The following is a 25,436-nucleotide window of genomic DNA, read 5'->3' as shown; positions in this document are numbered from 1 at the left end:
GAGAAGATCAAGGCATAAACTGTCCCCACACTAATATTTTTGAAACTAAAGGCCTTTCTACAGGTACAGATCACACGCTTTCACTGGTGTGCATATAAGATTGATTCACTGGGGAAAAATAATTTGCAAAAAGAGTCAAATATATCAGAAAAAATCTGCCACATACAGAGTAAGCAATAGCAGTATAAATAGCTCAGATTCCTTCCTAGAACCCCCTGATTGAAGCTGACTAAATTAACCCTCAGTTGATTCTGATCTGTATATTTATCTACCCACCTGATCCTCTTCCTTAAGATTTGGCGTACATTACATCGCCAAATATGACTTTCTGTGTATTTTGTACTTACTTACCGTTGCTTAACTGCAAGCTTGAGAATTACTATCATCACAAGTTTATCACAGTTTAGTGTTATTTCTGCTTGTATTATAATTCTTTTTGTGTTTCATTAAGATTTTATGTGATTTTAGATATTCTTGCAAATTGTTTACTTATATATGTTAATTTGTTTTATTAGCGTTTCTTTGTGATTCCTTCACAGCTAACTACTAATAACTAGAGATTCAGATATTTATTCCATAATAAACTACCGTATTTATTGCATGTAGTTTAGGATAAATAATAGACTATGTACATTTAAATGAGTCATTTGTCGTTCTATAGCGTCCTCCATGGGCACATCCCAAAATGCCAAACATCGTAATGTTAAGTAAATAGCAGTCCCCAAGTAAACACATTTACACAGAGGTTCAGAGAAATAAAGTGACCTCCTTATAGATACTAATTTTAATGACCTAATTCAAAGTCCTACTGAGTTTACCCATTGCCTCCAAAAGGATTTGAATCAGTCCCCGAGAGTCAGAAGGAAGCAGAAACCAGTCTCCTGAAATCTGTACCTTTGCTTGGGCCAAGCCTTCTAATTAGCAATCCGGAAAAAGATTCTGTGTCAAAGCAGGAAGAACTCTTGTTGCAGTAATATGTAAACTATTACCTTCCAAAGGTCTCTGTGGGGGTCCAGAGCATCATTAGCTCTCAAGGCCATGAAGAGACATCACACTTGAAAATTCTAGCTGGTCAGTTTTGCTACTGAGTGAGATTTTGTGTCATTTACTGTACAGTAGCTCATAACCTCTTTCTATCACCGCTTACTGTCGAAGAGTACTTTCTTCTAACCAGAAACTTTCTCTTGGAGACTGAAAAACAGTCCAGTGCTCTGTCACCTGCTTCTTCTGTGTGACCTCATATCTGAAGAAGAAGATGTGCCACCTGAACATAGCAGACAAAGTGCGGATCCATAATTTACCATTACCTGCTGAAGTATATTATTCGCTGAAGACTGATAGATCTGAAATCAAAATCACCACCATAGAGTGCAGCTACCCTTTCTCTGAGGTCATCAGTCACAATATAATTAATGGGATTTGGTGACCCTTTAATTCTTTTGCATGAACTACATCAAACTGAACCCATGTCAAGATCGATCATTTCCTAGCAGAGGGGCATCAGCAGGCAATTTTTTCTTGTTGAGTGGCGAAAAGATCAGGGGACTTACTTAACCACACATGTTTCTCAAGCAGACAGGGGGATTCCCCACTTTAAAAATAGCTATCACGCAGGGCATAGAAACGGACATTTCAGTGTCTTCGTAAAAAAGCAGTGTCCAAACACCGTAGCAGAGCCCATTCCTCAGGAGTGCTCCGGCAGAACTAGGACATCTGTTCATCTTCCTTCAGGAGCCACAGAAAAGCTTTGATAACGCTGCTCTTTTCTGCAAAGCCTGCGGTTCTCTACACAGAAAACCAAGCTTGTTTTGTGAAGCCTGTCAAGGCTTTTGGCAATATTAGCATTTACTCTCCTCAGGACATGTAGGTCTTGCTCAGTCATTTTTTAGCATAGAAGCAGAGTTAAAGACAGATATATCTCTCTCCAACAGGCCCACCCAAGGATTACGATTTAAGTTTTTTCAGAGAGATTTAGCTCAAACTGTCATATCCAGTTTATTTTTCCAAAAGCAAAAATGCAGCTGCATTTCAATCCAATCACAGTAAACATAATTCCACAAACAAAATGATCTTTACTATCTTTACACTGTCTAACTAGTGAATAGCAGTCCTAAATCCATCAGTAAGTATGTGTCGACTTCCCTAAATGGTTATAGCAAAATCCTAGGAATGTAATAAGCCCTCGGCAACTGAATCACTTTATTGCCTACTGCTTCACATGTCACTGAAAATTATTTAAGAAAGAAGGATAATATTGAAACAGAATATAAGGAATATAAGAACTTCTGAGGCAACTTAAACTACTGCAGACCTATTCCAGAACTGATATATCACCATGGATAAGTTACTTTGCCCCTCCTCCTATTTATCACCCGTTGTCTGATCTGTCTGTCAGTCCATGCTCTCTTCCAGACAAAGAACGGCTGCTGGCAAATGAACGTACAGACAGCGCCTAGCATAAAGGGCCTTTGGCCGACACTAAAGAAACATATCTTTTGCAACTGACCCTCTGTGCAGTTATCATTTACGGGTTGTAGACAACTATGCAATATGTGGTGTAGACAGATTAACGGAATTTTGTGGAGCAAAGTCCAAGGTCATCAACAGTGAACTTCATTCAGGTATTTTAATAATTTAATGATTCTCCTACCTGCTTGTTGTCACCCCTCTGCCTAAGTTTACCTCCTGCGTACCAGAGTTGCTGAGACAAGACTGTATGCATGCACTTCAGTGCAAAGTGTGCCAAGGCTGAGAATAAACACGCTTTCACCTGCAGTCAAACTGCTGGAGTTTGCGCTGAAGCAGCAAAGATTCATGTATTCATCCTACTCTGCCATATGTGTTAGGAAAGAAAGAGGAAAAGAGATAGAAAACCCCAGCAAAAGTTCAATCACAAACAACAGCATGCTTTTAATTGCCTCCGCTGTTTTGTAAGGGCATAGAAAACTAAGAACCGGGAGCCCTACTTAAGATTAGAGCTACTTCATTACAAAAGCTGAAGAAGTATAGTGCAACCCAAACTGGTTCTCTTTTGAAAGGTTCACACCATGCGAGAGAGCATCATTCAGAGCCCCAAGGCATTGCCAGCAGTCTGGTCGGGAACCAGCAGTGACCCCGTGCCAGCTCACTGCTTTACCTTCGCATGCCCTGTCCTTGTTTCTCATCGAGGTGCAGGCTCCACGGCCAGAGCATGTTTCTGGAAAAGCACTTCGATCTGATCTCACAATGAATTAAGTGATTACTTCAGGGTATGCCACAAACCAGATAGTCACGGCTGAGCTGGTCTTCTACTCACAGAGTAAGTGTTCATATGAGAACACAGCTACAACGACCGAGAAACTAATAGAGTTGTTTTAATGAAAACTTTCCATTTTTATCTGTAAAATTTCTTGGCAAGTAAAAAATTTCAGTCTCATTTGCATACATTTTTGTTAAGATTCTCTGCTTTCAGCAGAAAATAACCCAGTTTGATGTCAAAAAATATTTTTGACAGAAAATTTTCAGTGAGGTGTATTAGCTAATTAACATTTGGAAAGTATTGTGAAGATGGAAAGGATTACAGTGCTGCTAAGTATGGTAGCAGTTATCCTGTTCTAGTCAGGAACAGTTATCATGTATCAGCATTTTTAAATGATGATATATCTTCCCCACTCATCTCCCATTGACAGATAGAGACATATATATTGACAGTAGCATAAATAACACATATAATATGCTTCGGTCTTTGCATTAGTGGCGCCTTCAGAAGAAGAGGGGAATTTGCAAAAATTGACTTTTACAGAGCTTTCACAGAGAGAAGTCTACATCAAAGCATAGTTATAATTAAAGTGATATTTGAAAAGCTTCTTCAGTCACACACACTTTCTCTCTCTCTCTCTCTCGTTTCTCTTCAACTGCCATTTATTTTATTGATCAGATAATTACGTGATATGCAAAATAGACTGAAAATCCACTGTTCAACACTGATTTACATAACACGCAGTCTGCACCCTCCCTGGCAGCTTGGTGGGTCTTCAGAGACTTATTTTCAACATTTTGATTTTTTGAGAATAACATTAAGAGTGACCTGTACAGCAATTTCCCTTCCATCAAACTTCTTTTATTCTTAATTAGATGTTGCACTGAGATGGGTTTGGATGTAGTCACTGACCTATATAAAAGGAAGAAAAGTATTCAAAGAACCGTTTGCCCAGAATAGATCTTGTCACTGATAATGTAGTCTTATTTCCTGCAATTTATTGTTACATGTATCTGTAGTTATAGCACAAAATAGAGACCTCTTTAGGTCTCTTAAGGTCATTCTGAGCTTGCGCTCAGACTGAGATATCCAATATAGACTGGGATATCCAGGAAATGCTTAGACCAACTGGTTCATTTCTTAAAAGCTAAGTCACAGCACATATCACATGTTCCTCCCTGACAATGATGCTAGTAAGTGTACCTGACTTACTTTCAGCCTCCCATACACAACTTTTTTGTCCCAAAAGCTCTTAGTCGCTCAGGCTGTGGTTCCACTGCAGCCAAGGTAATATAATGAAGCTCTGCCATTGAGAGGGGAGGGATCTGCCCTCCACAAGTCATCCTCCTCCTCCTCCTCCCTTCCTTGCTTACTGCTGCTCTTCCCTCCTCCCTTCCATCTTTTGCATCAATTCTGTTGCCCAAGAGACATCATTAACTCACCTGGCAAAAAATATCTCACTCTTTTGGCAGTATACTAGTGAATTAAAGCAACAAATAGAGCGATCTGCTGTGCACCCGCATTGGCACAGTGAAAGCGATGGGGGCACACAGCCAGAAGCAGAGAGAAAAGGAGACCGTAGGGGGATGGAGCAAGTACTCCCCCTTTCAGCTGCAGTGACTTGTTACCCTGGCCCACCACGTTTCACACCATTATGGTGAAATTCATCTCACTTAACTATATTCAGCTGGAAGCTTAGGATCAGTTTTAAGCTATTTACTCCCTTCTGTAATCAGAGGAGTAATTAGATTGGCACTTCTGCTGAATGATTCATCTCATCTCCTCCCTCTCCACTGACTATAGAGGGCACCTTATTGACAGGCTTAGATCACACTTCTAAGGGAGCAGTTTGAGAGTCTAAAAAAGGGCACCTAGTGTCAGATGAGACACCTCAGGCTGTCATATCGATCTACAGATAGATGTTTTGGATATCTTAGAGCACGCAAAACTGTGATGCCTGCCTAAACATGGGCACCTGGATCCCTCCCCTAATATCTCTCTTTTCTACGTACAGTTACTTAAAATAATGGGAATGATTCTTCATTTCCCCTCTTTTCGTTTTGCCGTCATCCTGTGGACCCAAAAAGAATTGAAAATATAAATAAAAACTAAAATCAAAAATCAAATTTTTTGTTCTAGAAGCCTAGTCTAACAGGACTGGTCAAAGGGAGTGGGTGGTCTGCAGAAATAAATATTTATTGGGATTTCTGTTGCTTTCCTGAATCACCGCTGGAAGCCATCCACCCAGACTGAATTGTGTCCTACTCCACAAAATCTCCCTGTGCAGGGTAAGTCATTGCCACATTGCTCATGCTGCTCACTGGTTTAGATAAGGCATTTTTACATTTTCCCCAGTGGCCTCCATTGTTACAGTATCCATGTTCCCCACCAAAAAGACAGCCTCATCGCATTTCAGTGTTCAAAGAGTCTCAGCATCTGTTGTGCTCACATGTGTTCTAATGTGTGGCCACTTAGCTGCACATGCTTGAAAGAGACCCCATAGTCTGTCTAGACTTACTGACTAGGATTCTCAGCCTTTACAGTCACACTTCCTGGTACCAGAGCCTCTCTTTGAAGCTAAAAATCTTCACCACCAAAAAACAGTACAAATCCAAACACTTAAAACCAGGCATATTTTGGGCCAAATGGCATTGTCTTGTCGTATCGTAACAAACTTAGGTCAAAACCACCAAATAGGCTTGAGTGGGAAAATTAAAAAAAAAAAAAAAAAAGGGGTGGGGGGGAGGAAAAGGGGGAAAAAAAAAAGAAGCTAGCTTCGCAAAGCTTTTACCCCAATACATAGCATATTCAGTGAGGCAAGTATTGCTTTCCAGCATTATGTATGTCCTAGAAGACTTCAAATCTGCTATTTGTATCATTCAGGCAAGATCTTGAACCAACTTCTACCACCTAGGGTACTGTCCTAGCAGTGAGCTAGTGAGTCATTCCTTCTTTTGTCCTGTAATTTTTTATTTATTTATTGTAGTGTGTTACCATAGTACTTGAAACAGCTCTGGCCAAACTGAGCACCTTCTGAATATTTTCCTGTTTGCAGTACCTCTTGCCTGTAGACGTAGCCTGTATAAATACCTCTCATTTGTCCTCTGCAGTCTCCCAAGAGCCTCAACTAGATTAAATTGGACAGAAACCAGTCCAAACCAATATTATACCTTGCAATTAGAAATTCCACAAGGAATTTCATCATTTTGCAAAAATATACAAGCAGCACTGAACACCTGCAACCACAACACAGTTAAGGAGTTGAAACTGGTGTTTCAGTGGTAACTAACTTCCTTTCTAACTTTCTTCCTTTCTTCCCTTTTAATTTCTGGGACTATGAGATGTTCAGTGATCATTCACTATGAACATTTATATAAATTTCCACCTGTCTCTGCACAACAGCAATATAAACTTCTCAGTCCCAGGCAGACTTCTCTCAGGGAACTTAGCCTTTAAAAAGACATCATATCCATGAGGTCATCACGTACACACCGGGGTGATCATAGAATTGTAGAATAATTTTGTAGGAAGGGAACTCTGCAGGTTACATAGTCAAGCCCCCTGCATGGAGCTGGCTCCAGTTTTTCAGGAACTTGTCCAACTGAGTTCCAAAGATCTCCAAGGATGGAGATTTCAAACCACTCTGAGCAACCTGTTCCAACATCTGACCACTCGCACAGAAAAAAGCGTTTTCTTATATCTGATCAGAATTTCCTGCATTACAGTTTGTGTCTACTGCCTCCTGTCCTACACATCTCTGTGTCTGTGCACCGCTGAGAAGTGTTTGGCTGCATTTTCTCTATGCCCTCCCACTAGATAGCTGTAGGCTGTAAAAAACAGTTCTCTCAGCATCGCCTTGTATGTCCTGTGCTTCAGCTATTTAACTATCTTGACGGGCCTGTGGTAGACTTATTCCAGAATGTCCATGTCTCTCTTGTGCTAGGGAGCCCAAAACTGGACACAGCACTCCAGATGTGGCCTCAGCAGTGCTGAATGGAAGGGAAGGATGATTGCTCTCCATTGCTTGCTATTTTCATTTGGCTGTATAACACAAAGGTTTACTTCCAATTCTGTGAGCCAGAAAGTAGGACTTCTTAATGTAAAACTAAATGGGAAACCACAACAGAAAGTTTCCAATTTTATCAAGATGGAAGGTTCCCCATAACCAGAAATTACTTTACTTTCCTAAAACAAATTCCATTTCCTGGAATGAGAATTAGCTGAATGTTTTTTTCTACATGGTTCCTAGTTTCCTGACCAGAAATTATGGACTTCATATAGGAATCCATCAAATAAAATTAGCTGTCTATTTCATGTAGGAAACCAGATAATTTTTAAGGACCCCTGACTCAAAACCTATCATAACTTTCATGTTTCCAACTGACATTGGTTGCTTTGTGCGTAAACTGAACTTGTTTCCAACTTACAACAAGACCCATCAGCAACATTACACCAAATAACTATACCAGGGAATACAGAGAGCTTTAGCAATATATGCAATAGAAGACAACTAGGGTACCATAAAAGTACAACTAGGTACCTCCATGAGCAGAGCACTGCATAGGCTTCTGCAGTGCAGTTCATAAACATGCAGCTGTTCGTAGCACAGGCACACAAGGACAATCAATTTGGCACTCCTGGACTTGCTGTTCATTGATCAGTGATGTCGCTTCGCAGATAGTAAAGAAACAGAATCTCTCTCTTCTTTACCATCGACACACTAAGAAAGGCAAGGTAGGAAAGGCTATGCTTCACTCAGAGACACGGATAATGAAAGCAAAGTAAAGAAATCGGGTCGCTGAAGATGACTCTTTATCAAGGGGGCTCTTGTGCTAAACGAGGCCTCATTGAAACATATCATCTTATCTCAGACAGATCCTTTTTTGGTGTTCTTCTCTATAAAATCATCATAAAGTGCCACATTCATCCACTCAGAATAAGCCAGTTATTTCTACACCAGGTTAAGGTGCCTGAGAATATCTAAAATTGAACCAAGGACATTTATTCTCATCCTAAGGGTCTGCATTCATTGCAAAATGTATAGCTCTTGTTCTTTCCTTCTTTATATTCCTGCTGGCCGCTTTCTCAGATACTTATTTGGATCCTGGTAGCTCTGTAAGCACTTATTTTGTTTTACCGTGTTGTAGAACATTATATATAAATGATATAGCAATTGTCTAGACATCTCTGACAGTAATTTCAATATTTGGTCTGATTCCTCTCCTTTATGCTGATGTAAGACAGGAATCGCTCCAAGGCAGGCCATGGCAACACAGAGTTTATGTCCTTGATGTAAAAATGGTTCAAGTGGAAAGAGTAAGCCAAAGACCAGATCAGCCCTAGGGTAGCTTTCAGTGGCAGGCTCCTCCTTTTTCTCTCTTTTTTTTCCCCTTTCTCTCTCTCTCTCTGTCTGTCTGTCTTTTTTTTTTTTTTTTTTTGAAAGAGAATGGCGTGCCTGGAAGCTATCAGTGGAACTTTCAGATTATGATTTACTCAATTGAGTGAATAAGTTAATGGGAGTAGCATGTTACACTTTTACCTTTGCCATCTTTGCTCAGTGGGAGTTTGACCTCCATGGCTGTCATTCACACATCTTTCATTGCCCTTGTGTTCACTCCTTCAAAGCAATCTAAGCAAAATACTTGCTCACATGCCAGCATTTTAGGAATTTTCAAAACTAAGCTCGTGGTAAAAATGTTCCACTATCTTCTGTTAAAATTTCAAGAGGTTGTTAATTTGTGGGTTTTTACAGTGTTCTTAATGGTACATAACTGTCTACGGCAAGAAAAAAAAAGGACAAAAGTATAATTCATCAGCATAGTAAGTTGCAAATGAAAGGCTACATGCCTTCCTGTACCCCACCAGGACAATAAACATAAATCTCTATCAGAATAGTGTCTTGGACACTATAGTACAGGTCAGAAATGCAATCTTATTTCATTAGGTGAACATAGGAAGCCTGAATAATGACAGCGACTTGTGGTATCTACCACAGCACAGCAGCAGAGGTTAAAAAGGGCACTAGGCAAGTCATTTACTATAAAGTTTGAGAGGCTTTGCTGCTGGTAGCCTCACCTCCCTTCTCCCACCCTTCACTCCTGCTCTCGGGCAGAACGTAGCCGGGATTTCACGCATGACCCTTTGCATATCTCTGTGCAACCCTGGGTATGGACACTCAAACCCGCTCCTCAGGTGAACTGGAAAAGCAACATCCGTGTTGGATCAGATCAAAGGCCCAACTAGCCCGGCATGCTGTCTCCAGCAGCGGCAAAGTAGATTCCCATGAAATAGTTAAGTTCGAGCAATCAGCATCCAGATTTCCCAGAATACTTGTGCTCCACAGTCTGTAACTCAGGAAGCCCCTGAGCCAAAACTGGTGTCTTTATCTATGATAGCTTTGAATAGTCTTTTTTTTTTCCCCCCTGAATTTATCCATGCAACCCATGTAAGCATTTAGCATTTATGTAAATGTTTAGCAGCTGCAACAGCCTTCGGCAATGCATTCTACACCTTAACTTCATGTTATGTGACTATAACCACCTCCTTTTATTTGTTTTGAAGCTGTTAAACGCAAGTATTGTTTGTTTATTTTAATTCTTACATTGGAAAAAAGGCAGGAGGACCACATCAATTCACTTCAGCTAAAACTGCTGCTACTTACTAATCAGGCCAGCCAGCTGAGGAAATGCTTTCAGCCCATTCGCCAACTGGTTCTCAAAGGACGTGGGTCAAGAAATGCTTATAGTGAAGGTACATAGCTAATCTGGTTATCCTAGCACTTTAAAGCGCAATTAGAATGACACACCGTCACCTAACGTGTGACTTTATCATCAGCAGCTACAGGATATAACAATTTAACTCTATTCATTATTAAAAAATAATTCTATTAATCCTTTATTAACTCTATTGCTACAAGTAATTAGAGCTGTTGATAAATAATATCAGCTGATCAACTGTTATGCTTCACTGTAGTGGAGTCCAGATTCTTGAGCTGATTTTCAGGGTCTGTTCCTGATGATACTCAATCAGAACTTTCTTTTCCTTTGTTTTCTCCTGCTGTCACTCCTTATAAACTCCTACGAGCTACGCAGAACTAATTTATTCTATCCAGTCTGATGCTTTAGCATGTCCACCATGAAGAGGTCACCCTCACTTTGCATTCCCCCCTTATTGCTGCAATCTTCAGAGCTGCCTCAGCCCAGTTTAAGTTATCACTCAGGTTCAAGGCAAGTAGCACATTCTTCATTACAAGGTCAGCTTCATCTATTCTTTGCTTGCCAGCTTATTTTGGCAGATAATTTCTGAGGGATGTAATAATATCTGCATAACAGTGCTTCCCACTAATTCTCTAAAATACATTCGTAATTTATGATGTACTGCAAACCTACCTATCTACCTATGGTGTTCTCCATATTATAGGTGATTGTATAGACCTTTGTCATCCCTTTTCTGGGTTGAAGAGTTCTGATTTGCTCAATCACAATTTGTAAAAAAAAACCAAACCCTATGCCCTCTGTATCTTTGATTACTTTATGCCATGCTCAGTATCTTTTCGGGTTTTATTGTGCTTTTTACTGCGTTGAGGGGGGGAGCTATATCCCATACCATGTTCAACATGAGGGTAAACTTTGGATTTGTACAATCTCATGATTGTTTCTGTTTTGTTCTGTCCTCCTTTCCTAATATTTCCTACCTTTCAATTTTCTGGTATTTTTTTTACTTCTTCTGCTCAACCCTGAGCTGAGCTTTTCATATACTTATCCATTGTAATCCCAAGGTTTCTTTCTTGAGTGTGGCTAGTCGTCCCAGAGACTATCATCATGTTTGTAAAGCCAGGTTCCACCTCTTCCCTACATATGTATCTAAATCGAATCTCATCTGCTATTTTATCAGCCAGTGATTCAGAATAACAAGAACTTTTCATAATTTTTCACAGTCTAGCCTCAACCTTGAATAACTCAGTACTGTCAGCAAACTCTGCCACCTCATTGTTCAGCCCTTTAACCAGACCATTTAGAAGTGTGGAACATCACAGGCACCAGCACAGGACCTCGTGGGATTACTTTAGTGATTTTCCTTCCCTGTGACAAATGAACATTTATTCTTACTTTGTTTCCTATCTTTTAGTGAGTTATTTATCCCAGCAGCACCATTCCTTCATCCTTCACACCCTAGCATCTTTATGAGTCTTTAGTGAGCAATTTTCTTGAATGCCTTTGTAAATTTTAGTAGACTATTACACTGAGAGTAGGCCCTGGCAAGTTTCTGTAGCCCTTTATCATGTGCTTACCACAGTAGGTAGGAGATCTGAAGCATATTTTCCCTGATTTACTACAGAAGGTATCAGCAGAATGGCTCACATTCACAACTCAAATGCTATTTACTCAGAGAAAATGCTCCCTTCCAAATTCTTTAATAGTAGACTATTCCATTTGCCACAAGTTAATTATTATTTCTTATTGAACTTCTGGAGTTAATGTTGGGCTTGCTTGGTGATATTATCCAGTCTCTCTAGGCTGTAGGTCACATTAGACAGTTACATTAGCCCTTTCTGTTGTGATCACAATAATCCTTACAATCTATTGGCAAAATCAAGGAAATAACTGAAAAATCACTCTCGACTTACCTTGTGATGCTAGTGATAAAGAATGCAAAGATGGTAGAGAAAGAAGATAATAAACTGATAAAACTATACAACAAATCAGTATGAGAGCTCAGCAATCCTGACTACTGATCTTCTGTTCTAGCAACTGCACGGAACAAATTAATTCAAAGAACCATTTTTTAAGTAGCCGCTACTTCTGGGGGCACAGTCGTTTGGTTACAGTATCTTGGACCCCCAAGTTCAAATTTTTCCTGCTACTAGGTGCTAACTGACCAGCATAGATGAAACAATTGCCTTCCTTAGTTATCACAGTTAAGTGATATTGGTGCTCATCTGCACGAGCAATCATTCTGAGAGCACGAGAAAGAAGCAGTCCACGCATACAGAGGAGAGCAAGGGGTAGACATGTGCTTGAACAGGCACTGAAAGCACAAAGAAGGACCTCTTTCTGCTCTGCGTCCTGCCTCACAGTTGCTCCCCTTTGAAGGAAGAGGTCACAGGGTAATCTATGATCAGCTAACAAACCTCCTAAGGCAATCGGGGCATGCTCATATGCACAGTGAAGCATAGGCTGCTTGACAGGAGGTTTTGAGGAGGAATCTCACCTGAACTGTCTCTGTTTATAGTAGGGCATCGTTAGGCAGCTGAACCAGCCAGGTATGTGCCAAAAGCTGGGTGATAGCTATAATCCCATAGCACCTAATTCTTTTGCAGAGCAGGCCTAATTAATTCCCTCTTTCTTTTCCATCTTTTTAGAAAAATAAAAACCTATTGTCAGAAACCTTCTTCCACTCCTCGCAGCTAGCCTGTGGCCTATATGAACCAAATGCAGGGTTTATACCTGAGGCTTTCTGGCTCAGTTTTCCACCCAGGAGGAACGATCCATGACGGTGACAGCTGAAAGGATATCAAAGGAAAGGTTAGTGGCTGGGGAAATGACCTTGAAGAGGACAACTCCTGGGCACCAAAACGTCTCACTTTGATTTTATCCTTCTTTAGTGCATAGCCTGATGCAACTAGAAATGCCAATCTTCTGCTAACATACCACAGCTCATAGTTCTGCCCCGCAGCTAAATGGAGGAGTCTGTGAATGATAAGGAACCTGAAAACATGAGTCATCATTTTAAAAAATTATGCAACTGTTGATGTTTGGATGAAAGAACTTTGGATCAGATAATTCATTTCACTGATAAAATATAGAAGAAAACTAAATCCTTTTTAATTATTTCAATAATGTGGTGGCTTCACTAGATGCTTTAAAATGAATACTTCCCCAAACTTAGATAAACAAGCAAAAGCGTCAAGATGATAATCAAAATTTATCAAGTGGAAAAGGATATGTGTAGCTCTAATTCCATTCATAAGCACGTATATTTCATGGATCCAAAACTGAGCCTAATTCTGGACTTTTTAATTGTCAGAGAATGCAGTGAATAAATATCAGGCATGAGACAAAACTCATACCTGAAAAACTCAGACCTACAAGAAGTATTCCTGCTAGGAAGTAACATGAAAAATATTGCAATGCTCTTAAATAAATCCATAGCATAGAAACCTCTAGATGAGCATGCATACTATGGGCCACATCAGTTCAGAAATGGTATTACAGATCTAGAGGATGTTCAAAGAAGAATAAGAATGAGCACAAGTCTAAAGAAAGTTTGAGTTTTAGAGAGATTCACAAGAAAAATTCTTACCTGTGTGAATAGGGGATAACACAAAGAAAATATTGAAAATAACGAGAAGACTGAAGAAGGCAGCTGGAGAAGATAAGGGCATTCAAATTAATTAACTGCTGGGAACTCAAAACTCATGCAAAGAAATATATGTCTAAGGGCTTTAGCTCATTGCCACAAGACGCTGTTGTGGCCACAGGTTAAGACAACCTAAAAAACATTTGATATTTTATCCATATCAATACGAAATAACAAAACTACCCAATTATTATCATTATTGTAAAACGAAACTTTGGAAGGTTCTTCATTCTTGTACTGTAGAGTAAAAAGCAGGTTTAACATTTAGGAATACGAAGGCAGACTGACATCTATCCTGTCCCCTACATGGTTCTTTCCACTAAGTTTCTGCTTGTGGCCAAGCTCAGAAACACAGCGGAACTGTAAAATGTCATGTTGGATAGTACCTGAGCTCTAATTCACAGCCCTATACTTATCTTTGTTTATTTTCATTTGCCAGGAAGCCAGACACATCTATAAAACTTCCAACACCAGTATATTTTTGTAGGTCAGAAACATAATGTGAAAATGCTTTTACAGTGAATACTTCTGTTTTATCTTCCAAAATCTGCTATGCCAAATACGCCTTTGCAATTGACAACAATGAATCTGTGACAAAAATGATCCTCTGTGGATATGAATCAAAGTAGCTCCATTGATTTCATTTTATTTGACAGATTCATGCCAGCTGAGAATCTGGCTCAAGGCTTTAATTGGCTCTAAACAGCAAGGGAAAATGAAAAAGTGAAATGAATCAAACTAGCACAGGTATTTTCAGTCCTTATTTCATACACTAAATCCTACACTCTTACACTGGCAGATCTCCACATAGTCTAGTTAAATATCTTTTGAACATTGTATTTCAATCAATTGCAGAACGTAAACATCCAACACCCAGATAGAGTTAAAAGCCCTGGAGGGAGAGGGAAGACTAAGTAAAAGAGGGAATTGTCTGCCCTAAAACTGCTAATTCTGTGAATAATTGACTGGAATTTGCTAATCCTCTCCACTTTAAGCTCCCACATACACACAGAAATAATCCAAACACTGCCTATAATTAAAATTCCTTATGACTCCATATTCATGACAATGACATATTTAAGCCCAAATTAGCAACCCTTTTGTGTGCCTGTGTTGATTATTAAGCACACCTTAGTAGTGAGTGAGATATAGTCCCAGTTACTACATGTGCAGTGCCTAGCAGCCCAAGGTAAGAGTAGAGTCCTATATATTTTATGCTCTACTTACACAAAGAAGGATAAAGCCAAAGTCATCTTCCTACCACCAAATCTCCATGAGCAGCTTTCTCAGTCAAAACTGTCAAGTCTCTCACTTCACGCATAAGACCCGTGTATCTTGCCCGTGTTGCATGCTCTTTCACTGACCATCAGTGGTGTTCACATTTCAACCACAACACCACAATCCCTAGAGCAAGGCCAGACTCATTCTCTTGTGATATGGCTGAGCAGCCACATCTGGTACCTTCGCCCTTGGAGCAGGAGAAAAGCTCAGGTGCCCTCCTAGGGCCCCAGGTCCATTTCTGTATAAATGGATTATGCGGTTGTGGCCCTCTCCATAGCCCTTGTTTTGTTACAGGGACCTGTTTCCATGGAAGTAAATAACTACAGTACTACTAACTTTTATAGAGAAAGATTCACTTTAAATAATTGCACAAGTATAACTTTCAACTATCTGCCTAATTTCTCCCTCTCTTTTTTTTTTTTTTTTTTTCCCCTACTGAACTTTAGCTATAAACCAGCAGGACAATGCAGCTAAGATGTTACTGATCTACTTTTTGCTAAGTGTTTACTGCCCTGTTTGCAGCTGTCAGGAGACTGAGGAAGATTTTCAATGATGTTTCCAAAATATCCTTCAAAATCTGTTGGCTCAGTAATTATTAGAGGAGAAGGATTATAGGAAGGATTTTTTCTTTCCCTTAGAATTGATTCTGTGGCCAACAGATATTAAAACAATTATTTCTGATTGCCACAGCGTTTACTGCTCAAATCCCACACATACAAAACAGGGCTTGTTGTTCTGCAGTTTTTAAAAAGCAGCTGTGCAAGTGTAGAGGCTGAGTGTGAGAGCCCAGAAGAGGACAGGTAATCTTGGAGATGGCACAAGCGGTCAGCTAGAACACCAGCAGGACAATAATCACATGCCAAGAAAGAACTTGGCCAGGTGACAAGTTTGTGTGAGACGCTCACATTTTTTCCCTTAGAAACTTGCATGCTGATGTGGCTGAGCAGCAGACCACCAGTAGATGTGATGATTCCCACCCCCACACATTCCTTCACAACAAAAGAGCCAGTAAGAGGTCTTACTGCTCCATACAAGGACCCAGCAGAGCTTGAACTGGAGCCTGCAGTCTTCTGAGGACTATCTCAGTTTTCCAGTGTTTACGCAATCTAATCGAAACCTTTTGATTCACCATTCATCATGCCGACCTGGCCAGATGCCATCTCTTCAAGGTTCACAATCAAGTCACATAGCCTTGTAACTTGAACAATCCCTTTAGCTGTGGGTACAATATTGCTGTAAATTTAAATTACTGAGGAGCAGAGACAAGAGGCAGGCAGAGCAAAGTGGGCACCGTAAGCCACATCATCTGCTGTGTGCGCCCTGAGCTTCCTGTTGACTAGTCCCCCAGAGCAAGGACAGGATTTTGCTCAATGTCAAATGAGTTCTGAAAATCTTAACTGTTTTTGCAGTTTCCTTTTTTTCAAGAATGACTTTCCATCCATTGCTCTCCTAAAGTCTGTTTTCCATTCTTCACCATGACATGCCTCCGTTTCATTAGTTCCTGTGAAAAGCATGCAAAACCAGGTTGAAAGGACCAGAGGCAGAAACTTACAGAACAATCTAGACAATAAACACTGCATGGGCCCAAACAGAGCCCATCTCTCTCACATAAGCACACACTCACATACATGTAAAACCCTAATGGGTCAAATAGCCATGTGAATCTTAAAGCTCCTGCTATTCAGCTGGCCAAGTCTGTGCTATAAAATAGGAACTTGCAATTTAGCCTGACTTTCTGGATAAGTCCAAAATTAGTTGACTAGGTAGCATGGCATGTGCTCAAAAATGTGCTTGTAGAAGACCCAGAGATTATGAAAACAACCATTCTAGACACGATTCGATTTGCCTGATGACTGATCTGCAATTGTTTCTCATGCAGTGTGCAGCAGAAAACTCTAAGCTGAGCTTTGAAAGACCCCAGGATTGCTTTTATTAACATATTAACCACTGAGGAAAAATAAGTGCTAAATGCTGCCTGCATCTAGGCTATACTATACGGTGAGATTACCTGATCACTCCTCTGTGTCCAGAAGGCTTCCTACTAGACTGCTATTGAGAATGTAGGGAACGGATTTTTTTTTCATACATTTTAAATTAAAATTGGATTAAAAGCAGAAGTCCTAAGCCAGTATACAACTTTGTCTTCTTTTTCCTGATGTGTCTATGGCGATAGTATTGCCAAATGAGAACAATCATAACCCTGGTAAAACATCAGTGAGCTGTTTGCATCATGCTGACAACTTTAATAATAGCCAACCGGTTCATAGATTGTCACAGCAAGAAAAGGGCAGACAGTTTTTCAGATTTAGCTTTGTCCCAGTGCTGCCGGGTAGATGTAACATGACAGCAGTTCAGATACATATATGTGGGGCTAAGTAGATGTAGGTAGGTATAAAGCAGATAATCTGAAAGAAACAGAGTATTTAGATGTGTATGGGGGGAGACAGGTTTCAGGCACAACAAAACCTAAATCACATGCCTCAGTCATTAAATGGATTTCCTCTTGAAGTTCCTTCTCTTTGTCTTTTCTGCTGGGCTTTCTGTTTGCTAATCAAACAAATGATTAGAAACAAATGAACTGTCAGGAGATTAAATAGCAGGACAACACCCTAAGCCCAAGTCACATTTTATTATCTGCCTTGTCTTCCCATGCAACCAGCCCTCTCCCCAGCCTCTCCCTGCCACCACCACCGCAGCTACCGCCTGTATTTGATGAAACTGTCTGAAGGGAAGCATTGCCCATTCAGCATGCAATTTATTACCTGCAGAAAGGCTACTGTTATAGCCAGCCATGCTGAATTATCATTTTAATAATCAGAATCAAAATGATTTGTCAGGCCAGGGCAGCCCTTTTTATTGTGCAAGGTTTCACCTTACTGCTTATTCCTGCTCAATCTCTCTCCAAGCAGTGATAATAAACATCTGAGCAAGGGAACTGTTTGTGTCCTATTCTGTTGTCACCAGCCACATAAATTAAAGCAATATCCCCAAGCTACCGCACGGTATTTCTTTGAGGGCCAGAGAGGAATTCTATTTTGAGAGAACATTAGAATGTAAATGGAGGTGAAAGTCTCTATTTCTCCCTTTCTCTTTTGCAGAACAAGTCACAGACATTGTTCAGTGCTTCAAAGCTAACAATAAAGACCGTCTTCTTATTCAAGTTGCAATGTTCAGTGCTTTTGTTCTCCAAATCTATTTTACCAGGTGGAAAAGCTTTCTGAGGAGTTAATATACACCGTACAAGAACTGTCTCCTTATGAAAGAATTACCGCAGTCTAAAAATAGTGACAGCTTTGTTATGTGCATTTGAGATTTTGTCTGATGTTGGGATCAAAGTTTGCAACTACTGAACTAAAAATCGTTTACAATTATGGACAACTCTAGGCTGTATTCCATTACACCTTAGAATATCTAATTCAATGTAAGCATGACCCACAACTGGTAAAAGGTCACAGCCGTCTTTTCCCTAAGTCTAATAAAATACAATATAATATAACAATATTATAATGTGATATATGTATAATTCATATTATCATATATAAGTTCGTATAACTTGTGCATTGGATGCACTCCCATGTCTCCCAAAGATCCCAAACTGTTAAGATCTGTAGGGCTGTTCTTCACACATGTTGATAGAAAAATGTTTTTTAATTAAATTAAATGTTAAGCATGTGCCTACTGTGATGCCTTTATGCAAGATCATAAAGGATATCTTATTTCCACCAAAGCCAAGCACTTTTTGTGCCTAAGGTTTTTAAATTTAAAGAAATATAGAGCTGATATCCGAAAGAACCATCAACTATACCCTGGCAGAACAAAGGGCTGGGGATAAGGGGAGCAAAAAAAGAGTAATTTTCCCAGAGAAAGTCCCATGAAGGAGGAAGGAGAACCAATGTGAAGCCAGTATCCTGGGTGCATAATCTCATATAACAACCGCAATGGGCAAGGAGAGCAGAAGTCAATCTTTTGCTATTGTTCCAAACCCCTTGGGAAGTCTACATAGTCTCACTTGAGTGAAATTATGCACTGGCCATCATCCAGTGGGTACCACAAAATGAATCTGTAGACACACATGTATTATGTATGTGTGCATCTCTGTGTGCAGTTTTCTTTGGCCTTGTTTATTGCCCACATTTTTGCTTATGTGACCAAATTATACTTGTTGGAGGAAAACCAACCAACGGCTGGAAAATTGTGCCCTTCGGGACTCGAGGTTTTGGTCCTTGTTTTGGTAAGCTGATTGTTTGACCTTGACCAAATCTTTAAGGCACTTTTTAAAATGTTACCCAATATAACATTTTTAGGCTGGCTAATTTGAACAGGCATCGTACCAAAATGGCTCTGCGTCCAGACAGCAACCCAGGAACCTTTTATCTAATGTGGCCAAAAAAGCATGTAGGATCTTGTGGTCCCAGAAAATCCCGCCAGCTTAGCACACTGCCAGGTACAGCCAGACAAAGCATCCTCAGGCAATCAACAAAATAGCCCTTTGGCTGGCATGGGATGGATTGGGGAGGATAGGCATTTTTGATTTGAATTCACTTAACCACCTGTGTAATCAAAACTTTTGCCTCCCAAGTCAGATTGGGCTTTCAAAATCTCACTCTTTCTAGGCGTGCTTTAAGAAAAATCATACAATATGATTCTGCCATCTGGGTTACGCCAAAGGTCTATTAGCTAAGTCACTCTCTTGTCACTGTCTGCAACAACAATCAGTGTTTACCAAAATAGCGTAAGAGAGGTAAAACAAAGAAACTTTTCTCAGCAGAAGCTACTTTTTGGCTTACATGTGTACTTTGTTCAGTGTGTACCACACTTGCCAGAAGGATGCCCTGCTATTAACTACAGGTCTGAAATGAGGATCACCAAAGGAACAGTAAGATATTCAAAGTGGATTTTACATAATGCACTAGATGAACCAAGAATGTCAATGCAGACCCACATCCTGCCCCCTCTTGCTTGTGTGCATGTCTGTCATTCGCCCATTAGTTATTACTGACGTGAACTGTTCCAGAAACTGCCTCTCCCCACTGTGAGGGACCTTGGCTTACTCATGCCCTCCGCTGCAGGCTCAGTGCTACACCACGTATGTTGCACGTCCTTATTTTGACACAGAAGTAGGTAGGAAGTGTATTATAATGATGATCAGACAGAGCACAGGGCAGTCAAGCCGCTCAGCAGCCCACGTGCAATGTCTGCCGGGTACGGTGCAGCACTTTCCTCTTGGTTGTTATCTTCCCTCATGCAGTGCTGAATGAGTTCAATACTTTGTCCGCATGTACTTAACTCCAACCACTACTGACATCAGCTGAGCTGTTCACACTCTCAGACCTCTGTCATCCATTTGCAAGCTGCCACCCACATATGCAGTTTAGCTCTTTTCCAGACCGTATGTTCTTTTCTCTAGTGGTCCCTGTGCCACAGCTGAGCTAGCTCAGCTTTCTGCTTTCAAAGCCCTCATAGCTGACATGCATCTTGGTCTGAAGCCTTGGCTTTCAAAGCGGTTAGCCTTGCCCTACATAGCTTCACAGAGAGATAGTGGGTTTGTTTATTTCCTGGAGGCTGATTAATGCTGATTTAATGTCAAACAGCTTATTCTTCTCAGCAATTCGCATTGTATAACTGAACTGTCCTGGACACAACCCCCCTCATCAATGCTGGTGGGATTCCACACAGGCATGGCAGTTTACTTGCATGCTTTTTGTAGTAAGATCAAGTCCTTAGTTTAAGCAATAGATTTTTGAACTGCACTCTTGACATTAATAGGAGTTATTGTTATGCCTTCAGTGGACATATGCTTAGGCTGACGGGTTGAACTGATCAAGATCAGATGATGGCCCTTTGTGTATCTGGAAATCTTTCAGAACGTATTCCTTGCCAAGTAGTTTTCAATAGACCTTTCATTATAAAGAAGCATGTTATAAAAGATACTCTCTGCTACCAACTCTATACACGCCCCAAAGTTGGCGTAAGAACGGTGGTCGCTGATTAGCTGGATTACTCACTGGCTTATACAGTGAACAAGATCAACTATTTAAATCCTTTCAGCAATGTTTGAAAACTATCACCATGAAAGCAGAGATGACTATTTAAAAATCCATCTTACAAAGAAAGAAACAGAAGTCATAATGAAAGAAGTAAAGAGAACTGAAATATTATTTTTAGTGAAATGATATTTTATGTACTAACGGCACGGTGTTTATAAGGAAGGACTTGTGTACAAGCTAACAGAAACTGCGATGAAGAGAGCAAAGAGGTAATCAACGAGAAGAGATTCCCATGCACACAAATCTCTGATACAAACAAGCCAAAAAACAACATACCGAAAGGAAAATAAACATGCAGAAGCCACAACGGCCAGAGGCAGAGGGTTACAGTGACCCATAATATCTTTTACTAGGCTAGCTAGTACAGATGAAAATAATAGGCAGGCCTCATATTCAAAGTCCTGAAAAGTCAAAGTCTCACTGAAGAACCTTTTTCAGCTTAAAATCACACCCATTTTCCCCAGCTCTGTCAGCTCATCTAGTAAGAAATATCCTTTCTCCCTGAAAAGCTTGCATTTAGAAAATAAAGGAGAGAGAGAGAATCCTCAGACAAATTACTTCTTTTGTGTCCATCCATGATGCAGGTAGCAGCAATATCTTAAAATAGAAAATAATCTAAAAATTACCTTCCTAGTACTATGGAAAAAAGCCTGGAACAGACTTCCTCTAACTTACCCATCACAGCCACAAGGTTATTATACCTAAATCTATTTCGGTTAAAGATTTCACCTTCTATTACTCAATATAAACTGTTTAACATAGGATACAAGATAGAAAGTACATAAAAAGGTAGTACTCTTGACTTATTTAAGCCACCTGTCGAAAGTATTTAAATGAATAAAAGTGAAAAAGAATCAGAAAGAACATAAAAGGAAAAACATCGCATTACATCACCACATGATGTTTGACTCTAGGCAAGAGGATATTACAATTCATTTAATAAAACATCTGTAGTGTCACACTGAAGTAGCAAAGGCAGTCAGCTATTGCAAGTGTGTTTGCTCTTCTACAAATATAGAAAGAACAATCTGTTTTTGGCTCCTCTGGCTTCCAGCTAAATTTAAGAAAGCAAACATCCACCTCCTTATGTATATTTTTGCCTTGAGAAAGATAAACTTTGCAATCTCTATCCCCCTTCTTTTTCCTGCAAGAGAAGAGAGAGATTTTACCATTAATCTGCTGTCTTTTTCATTTTCTTAGAGTCAGTTTACGTGCTTGTTTAACAACACCTATGCTCCTTTAAAGTGCCATTTACCATCCCAGGGAACCAAGTGAGTGGGGAAGACATGTTTAGTGCCTTTTCGTCTTCCTGCTTCTCTTGACTCTTTCCGCCAAGAAAGAGTCACTTTCCTCCACTTCCTAAGGCTGATTCTTACTCAGCACCTATACTCTCAGATGCCTTTGCAGTTTCTACTTAATTCTCAAGTAAGTCAGAGGAAACTACATGTTGTCAGAATATACTGAGTTCTGAGTTTTGCAATAAATCCGTCTCCCTAGAGATGATGAGCTAGTAATTAAACCTGTAGAAAGTTCCATTTGCAACTTTGTTGGTCTCTTGTTCTGTCAACAACGGACCCGCTTAGCTATTCCTTGGAAAAATCTTGTCTATCTTTGACATTCTAGTTCATCACGGAAAGTCTATTTTTCAGGCGAGCCATATATATCATTTTATTATCTTCTTTAGAAGGTGTCAGGCAAAATGTAAGAGGTCCTCAAGCTGTAGTAGGACTACAGGGAAAATGACAAAGAACTGAAAAATGTCTGGCTTATCATTCTATTTTCTCTTGACTTTTCTAGGCAATCTTGGCTGATTGCAAGTATTTCATTAGCTGCTGGTGAAAATACAAGGTAGGTATGTCTCTGTATCACATGTGTGTGTGTGTGTGTGTGTGTGTGTGTGTGTGTGTGTGTGTGTTTGCATGTATTTCTGTGTACCGGTTCGGACCAAAGAACAGTTGCACCACAGCATTCCTGAACAGGCTGTGAAACTGAGGAGCCCTGTAAAGAGGTTACTAAAGTAATGAAGCTGTTTGTTTGCAAGCACATGTACTGCAGTTACAAGTTTATCACAGGCTGTGCAAGAGCAGAGGACTTGCAAGCTGCAGAAGAAAATAAACTACTTCCCCAGCCCTAGCACCTCTATGATGGAGTTCATAGGAAGAGTTTGAAGGACAGAAGGAGATATAGCAGCAAATCATGAACTGCAGCCATATCTCTGATAGATGGTATAGCCATTTAATTTGTTTGTTCTGCGTTTGCTGTTTACATATTATAAGTTGTTCTGGACGGAGGGAGAATAGCATCCTCCTTGAGAGCAACTGGGTAAACATAGCTGGGAGAAGCTCCTGGAAGACAACATTGGCTAAAAAGGGACTTAGGAAGATACGGGGCATACAAATGCAGACTAGAAAACTCCTGAGCATAGCTAGAGGGTTGCTGGCAGCAGAGAACATATTTAAAGTCAAATTAAAGGAAGAATGGAAAGGAGACTTTTCTAGGGATCCAGAGAGTATTGTGGAGGCTGCTTCTGTCCACAGGGGACCACTGAAAGCTGAAGAACTAGGAAGGAAGATTAGAGGAAGAGACTCACTCTGAAAGGGCAAAAGGGAAGGGCAGAGATTTCTTTTTAGGCTTTTGTTTGATCTGCCTCTCTCCAAGTTTGCTCTATGGAAAGAGTTATGTTGCGATACCTTGTTATTCTGTGTTCTAATGACACAAAAGCTTTAGAGATTAGAAATATTTTACATCTTTTGGCATGAATGTCTTAAAATTTAGAAGCCATTCTATCTCAAAGGTTTTAGGCAGCCCAGGACCCATCCCAACATTAAACACACCATGCCCCCTCTTCTTTCCATGAGCCGTTTAAAGAAGAAATTGCCTGGAAGGAGCATTCGAAGAAATACTTCATTCTAAACGGATATTAAAATAATTCACAGAGCATGAGATTAAGGAACTTGCAAATGAGAACATTTGTTCTAGGAAAAAGATTTGTAATAGCTTATCCACTAATGCAACAGACACCTAAATGACCTTTTCAGACGGTACTAGTGATCTTCTAGTTTAAAATACTGCTATGTCATCTACAGTCTACCTCTTCTAGGCATCTACCATAGGACGAAAAGCATAATGCCCTTAAGAATGTGCTTCAACTGACTAATAGCTTTAGACGGCTCTGTTTCACCAGACGAATCCTGTCTTACCTACCTAACACATAGGCACAACAATTGTTGCTTTCAGCAGGTGTGGAGCTGTGACCAGGAAAGTGCCAAATAGCTAGGCACTACAGTGCCAAACAGTTTTATCTTCTGAAGGCTTAACTAAAGAACAAACAGCTGGTGTTTGGTTTTATTTCCTATTTTCAGAAGTTCATACTATTTATATTTTAAAGTGTGCATTAGGATTAGGGTTAGTGGAGAATTTTTCGACAAAAAGCTTTCCTCTGGAAATACTGATTTGCTGAAATCATTTTTTTTCCAACATGTCCTAGTGACAATGAGATGTTCATCAAGAAAAATTTATTGGGTACAGGATTTTACGTTATAATGAAAGATAGGGAAACCCCAAAGAAACCAACTCCCCTAGTGATTGTCTAGGATTCAGAATAGAAGGAGCAAAGAACTGTTTTACACGGTAACTGTACAGTCCACAAGGGTACTATTTGGGTACCATAATATGGTATTCATCTATTCTTTTGTGGAAAACTTTCAAAGGCTTATTTTCCTCCTAGAATATTTTTGAGATCTAAAACAAAAACAGAAAGATTTATTTCCTAGCTATAATTGTAACACACACAATATTGACTGCGATATAATTTAAAGCCCAATGAAATTTTGATTAAAGGCTGCTTGCAAATAATTGTTTATAAACAAGCCACAAAAAGAAAGGTGTTTGTCAAAGCTATTGAGAAAATGAATTTAATTAATTTAGAAGTTCAAGTAAAATCACAGACTACTCGTTAACATTTTATGAGCATTAAAAAAGACTGAATTCATGTCATGAATGACCTCATATTAGTTGCCATTATCTCCTTATTTCCACCAGAAAGCATTTGTTCTAGAACAATTCTGGTCAAGCAGTTCATTCTAACACCCTCAGCTGCTCAGTGACTGACTGTGAATAATCAAAGATCAGTTCTGGCCCCAATCCAAAAGACAAACCAAATTCCATAACAAATGCTACCAATTCCTCTGGCTTTACACATATTCCCAACATTTCACAGAATTCAGATGAATCATAAAAAAGTTATTACAAAACAAAATAACATGGAAAAATGTGATTTCAAGAATTATTAATTTATGTCCAGGGTAAAAGATTAGCTATTTTCTAGTTCTTTTTCTTAACAGTTTCCAGAGCCCTAAAAATTGATTCAGCTCAAGTTAGGCTCCTTCAACTAGTAGCCATTAGGAGTTACCATGATTTGTAATAAAAAGTTTCTGACACATCGCATTGTTTTTGGCTTTTTTAGAAAATCTACACGTCATTGTATGAGGAGCAGTATAATCTGAAGTGCT

This window comes from Struthio camelus, chromosome 1 (assembly GCF_040807025.1).
Source record: "Struthio camelus isolate bStrCam1 chromosome 1, bStrCam1.hap1, whole genome shotgun sequence".
Taxonomy (NCBI): Eukaryota; Metazoa; Chordata; class Aves; order Struthioniformes; family Struthionidae; genus Struthio; species Struthio camelus.
The sequence above is the reverse complement of the archived record's forward strand: the minus strand, read 5'-3'. Positions refer to the sequence as shown.